Here is a 5,306-nt window from a genome sequence, read left to right as displayed (position 1 = left end):
TACGTAAAAATCAGTCAAATCATGTATGTGAATGTCGTACATTCTTGCTCGAGACTAAAAAAACGAGTTGAAAGCGTACCGAGCAGCGGAAGAGACACGGTTTCTCAAGCGCTTTCCGCGAGTGCGATTCAAGACGGAGTGAAACACGAACAAATGCGTTTCATTCATTCGCTCATAACCACTCATACCCCACAAAAAACATTGGTGCATTGTTATGTTTTTTAATGTGAATATACAGGTATATCAGCAAACACATATAGTTTTAATGAACATATACAGTATTTCTATTTATATAAAAAAGTAATATGAACATCTACCTATTGTTTGTTCTGACCCCATTCCATCACAAGTGTTGCTAGTATACAGAATTTACATAAAACATGCCAGAGTGTACAAACCATTGATTTAATAATAAAAAAATCGTATATTTGTGAAAAATACTACAACTCTTCTTTGCTTTTTATTAACAATGTTCTCCAAACTGCAGTAATCTTTAGTCTCCTGAAGAAAATGAATGAAATTTGGCTTGGATCCTGACGATTTTTCTTATGTGAAATTTTCCCCAAATAATAAAAAGTTGTACAAGAAAAGTAAAGTTATTATTATTAATTTCATTGGAATAATACATACATATATCAAAATTATTTAACTTAAATATATTTCTTTTCCTTCTAATGAAATTTTCCATATCCTCCCAAAAATCATCGAGTATACAAAATTATAAAACAGATGGACAATAGCCTACTCCTTTTCCATTTAACAAAAAATCACAGGAATAATCAATATCCAAATTAAATCTCTCTAACACACTTTTATCTGGATATATACCATGTAAAATTTTAAATGTAACATCTTTTATTTTATTATATAAACAGTATATTTCACAAATACGCCAAGCTTTATTCCAATTTATATTTCTAAATACATCGGTCCACAATAAGCTTTTATGAGTAGCTGTATCCCCTTATTATATTTCTAATTTATTTATTAGTCCAGCTGTTTTTAAGAATATCAATGTCTCCTAGAAACATGCTGTCTTTAACATATAATGCCTCAGCGTATGTTGATAGACAGCTTTGCGGAAGTTAAACGACGTCATTGGAAAGGGTCTATAGGCGGAGCTAAATTGATCGGCCGCTACGTAATGACGTCAAAGGCGGAGCTGGTTATTTGAAAGTGGCGGGCAGTCTTTCTTTAGAAAAACAGCGATTCACGGATTTTAATGACAGAAACGGTTAACGAAGTCTGTCTTTACATAAAATAGCAGTCTCGTGGGAGTGCGATTAAATTTATTCGAGTTTGTGTAAAAAGGAACTTTTATTGAGCTTTACTCCTCGAGTACGATAACAACAGATTACAGCGTTGAAGGTAATGACATGCGTTTTAAACATTCTGTTTTGTTGCAGCAACTCCTTGTTTTGTTTGTGTGTTGTTTAGTGCAGATGTATGTATAATGTGTATATAAAGTTGCGTGATATTGGCATTAAGGGCAGTTCAGGCCTTAGGGCCTTGTTGTATAAATCAGTTTTTATTACCTTAAAGTTACATCTTAAAGACTAGTCTTGGATGTTAAATCAGTTGCATACAAACTGATTTTGGACCAAAAAGTAAGACTTAATCCGCTTAACATGTTGCTTTACATGTATGTATGTATGGATCTATGCAGCATGCACGTGTAACAGTCATCTGCACAACAGAAGTGGTTTGTTGTTGTTGACTAAAGCCGCTTTTCCACCGAAATTACCTGGAACAATTTGTCCCAGGAATTTTTTTCCCCAGACCTGTTGCTGTCTGCGTTTACATCGCGGTCTAAAGTACCGAGACGATTAGGCAAATAGCAAAGAGTATAGGAGACCAAGAGGCGAAACTGTAGAACTTTCCATTGCAACAGCGGCGCCCAGCAGCAGCCCTGCGTTTCCGCCATTTTGGGGTGAAAGCGACTCGGCAGTCCACTAGCTTCTTGGTCCGTGTATCTTTTGGTCATTTGATTTTTTGTTTAATATTGAAAGTAGAAAAATGAGAAATGCCTCCTTTTTTCGTTTTTTTCATCTTTTGCAAAAAACGAAAAACAAGAATTCGGCTTAATTTTTCGTTTTTCGTTCAGGGGTAGAAAAATGAATAAACAGCTTGAATATTCAATTTCTACACGTGGGCGGGAATTAAACGCCCCTTTCTGCTGATTAGTCAGACAAAAAAAAATCAAACCGTGCCGTCATCAGTTATTGCAGTTCCGCGCGGCAGAATACAAGTCCTCTGCTGCTGCAGTTGTACAGATTCTTAAACCATTTTATTGCAACTACATTTAATCTTTTTCTCATCAAACAACCAGACAAATGAATGGCTCGACACAACCCGTTCTGTGGCACAGCCTAGACAGGGCTTTCTTCTGTCTAGATATAAATTCTATGCTTTGCATCAGCTGGGCATGCCAGGGTATATGACAGCTGTCATAGCCTACCCTGGTCCCCCAGTAAGTTTGTTTGTTTAATTAAGTAATTAATTAATTAATTTGTTTCAAAGTAAATATTTTACACACTAATACAAAAAGGAAAGAATAATACTTTGGCTTGGGTATATACAGAGCTGGGTAGATTACTTACAAATTGTAATCCGTTATTGATTCCAAATTACATGACAAAAAATGTAGTCAGTAACGTAATCCATTACATTACACATTTTAGGTAATATAGTCAGATTACTTTTTGATTACTTTTAGATTAATGTTGACCTAACTAGTTTATAACTGATTTAAACTGATTTAATCTTGTACCATAATGATTTAAAAATACAAATAGTGAGAAAATATATTCCTTTCATTGTAATTAACAACATGAAGTACATTAAACATTATTACGTCAGGGTTTCCCAAATTGGGGTTCGTAAATGAACTGCAGGGGGTGTGTGAGTTTAATGAAAGGCTAACAAGTAATGTAAATGTAAAAAATTAAAATAAATCATACACTTACTAAAAAAAGATGAAATATTTTGTTTACCTTCATGCCATATGACCATTCACCAATTTCAGAGAACCATGAACATGCAAATGTGATACTTAATTATTAAAATATTTATTTTAAAATCTCAGGGGTACTTAAAGGATCACTGATTATGATTTCACTTTTTTAACTTTAGTGTGTTAATGTTGCTGTTTGTGAATAAAAAACATCTGCAAAGTTACGATGCTCAAAGTTCAATGCAAAGGGAGTTATTGTCTTTTACAGAATTGCTGATTGACCACCCCCTTTAAAGTAAATATGTTAGGTGAAAGAGGTTCAGAGGACAAAGAGTTTGAGTGTCTGCAAATAAAAAAAAAAAATCGAGAATTTGTGTATTTTAATGAGTTTGAAAGACAAAAGCTTTTCAATAATACATGGTTAAATAACCTACTGAGTGATCATTCAAATAAAAATGAATGTGTTCATCAGTAGTTGATGCAATGTTGAAACACTTCTTAAACCTGAAATGATTTTTGTAAATCCATTGGTCAAATGCTGTGTAGCCACCGGACTAATGACTGATCTCTGTGCGAATGTCCACAAAACTGGAAACTTTCTGACTGCATTTAAGTGGTCGGCTATTTAAGAAAGGAACATTCAAACGATGAAAAAGAGGAATTAGGGAGAATCAATAAATTATGAATAATTTATTGCTATTGTGTAAATAATATGTAACCAATAAAAAAGTAACTGTAGTCTGATTAGGAGTATTTTAAAATAGAATTTAGGCTAATCTAATTACAAGTTCTTAATTTTTGGAATCTGATTACATGTAATCAGTTAATACCCAGCTCTGTACCATGGTACACCACAGTATTTATTTATTTTTATTTTTAGGAATGGTGGAGTGATCATTTGATGGAAATGCTTACAAATAGAACTGTTAATGTTTGTATTTCACATGTAATGGGTAACTTGTACAATGTAAAGCATTCTAGGTTAAAGGTGCAAAGCAAGGCGTCCAAAAATAGTTTACAATAAATCATTTACCAAAACAGCACAGGAACGAAAACAACAACAACTACGGAACGTATAAAAATATGTACAGCTAACGTTACACATATATTAGAGTTATAGATATACGCACGAAGAATAAAAAACAGTAAATTTAAACGGATGAATTTCCTTTAATTCACCTAATTTGATTAGAAAAGTAAGAAACAGTAACATTCAAATGTCTCAAACGTAATGGCGTTGTCCAGTATTACCACAATTACTCCAAGTTAACTAATCTTATAAATAACGCTACGTTATGAATTTCACCGAGAAACGATGCGTCAATTGGATTTCTATTGTAACTCGATATATTCATAAAACAAAAACATGAACATCACGAGTCGATACAGATAAACAGGAGAATTTCTGACGTTAAAAAACAAACATGTTCCCAAACTGTTACCTTGATGTTTTAGTAGTCTTATGTCTTCGAAATTACCCGATTATATCCAGTAAATGTTTGGTTTATTAGCAGCACATGGCCTTCCAGACGGGTGTCTAAACTGAGGGAACCGAACCGGATTCCCAGAATCGCTCCCGAGTCCCGAATTGGATCTTATCGTCCTACTAACCGTTCATTATGCGACAAAAACTCTCCTTCCTCCAGGGGGCGATTGTCGGCTCAAGGCCGCATCCTCCGCGTTCAAATCTCAGCATGTTTTGGTTTTATTAAAGACATTTGTATGCTAGCGAATATAATCGTTTAAATCTATTAACCCCATCTGACACGTAAATGGAAATTCGCCTACGTAATCCTCGTGTAATTATTAAACACAACGCCGTTCCCGCTAATCACAAGCAACTGTGATTAGTTCACCTCGACCAGCGCTGAGAAAAGTAACAGGTACCACGTGACAAGGTTATCAGCGTGATTTTTTTAGCGACAGTCTGCACAATAATTTATACATGAATAATGATACTGGGAAACTTTAATAGCCACTGAATTGAAAATACACAGTGAAGAGATAAAACTGGGGAATTATTATTAAGCCCCCTTTATACCTGACCAATCAGAAGCGACTTTCTGTCCGCTAAGCCACGCCCACGTGGCCCACTTTTAGTAGTGATGCAGTTGCACCCGCTTCTTGTTCTATGGATTTATTCAACAGGGCTGCTGGACGGAGGGGGATTGGGGATGGGACGGGCCAGGGTGGGAGCGTGGGCGGCTTCGTGACGTGGGTGAAGAACCACTGAGCCAACACCAAACAAACACCAAAAATTCAGCTGATTCTTTACCCTCTTCTATCTCTTGGACACATCTCTGTGAAACAGTAGCTAATAGGGAAAATAAGCTTGTTGTCCAGTCCCTCTCTC

The 5,306-nt window shown here is 35.3% G+C and overlaps 1 protein-coding gene across 1 annotated transcript in view; it reads left to right on the top strand.

The window, feature by feature from the left end:
* The first annotated feature begins 1,155 nt into the window (after positions 1-1,155).
* Positions 1,156-5,306, top strand: part of kif4 (kinesin family member 4) — a 251,636-nt gene continuing 247,485 nt past the window's right edge. The window contains exon 1 of the mRNA XM_016480146.1: positions 1,156-1,368. The gene's annotated coding sequence lies outside the window, so the exon portion shown is untranslated. The remainder of the gene's footprint in view (positions 1,369-5,306) is intronic.

Source organism: Sinocyclocheilus anshuiensis, unplaced genomic scaffold (assembly GCF_001515605.1).
Source record: "Sinocyclocheilus anshuiensis isolate Anshui unplaced genomic scaffold, SAMN03320099.WGS_v1.1 scaffold133, whole genome shotgun sequence".
NCBI classification, from domain to species: domain Eukaryota; kingdom Metazoa; phylum Chordata; class Actinopteri; order Cypriniformes; family Cyprinidae; genus Sinocyclocheilus; species Sinocyclocheilus anshuiensis.
This window is presented reverse-complemented; position numbering and strand designations above follow the sequence as displayed.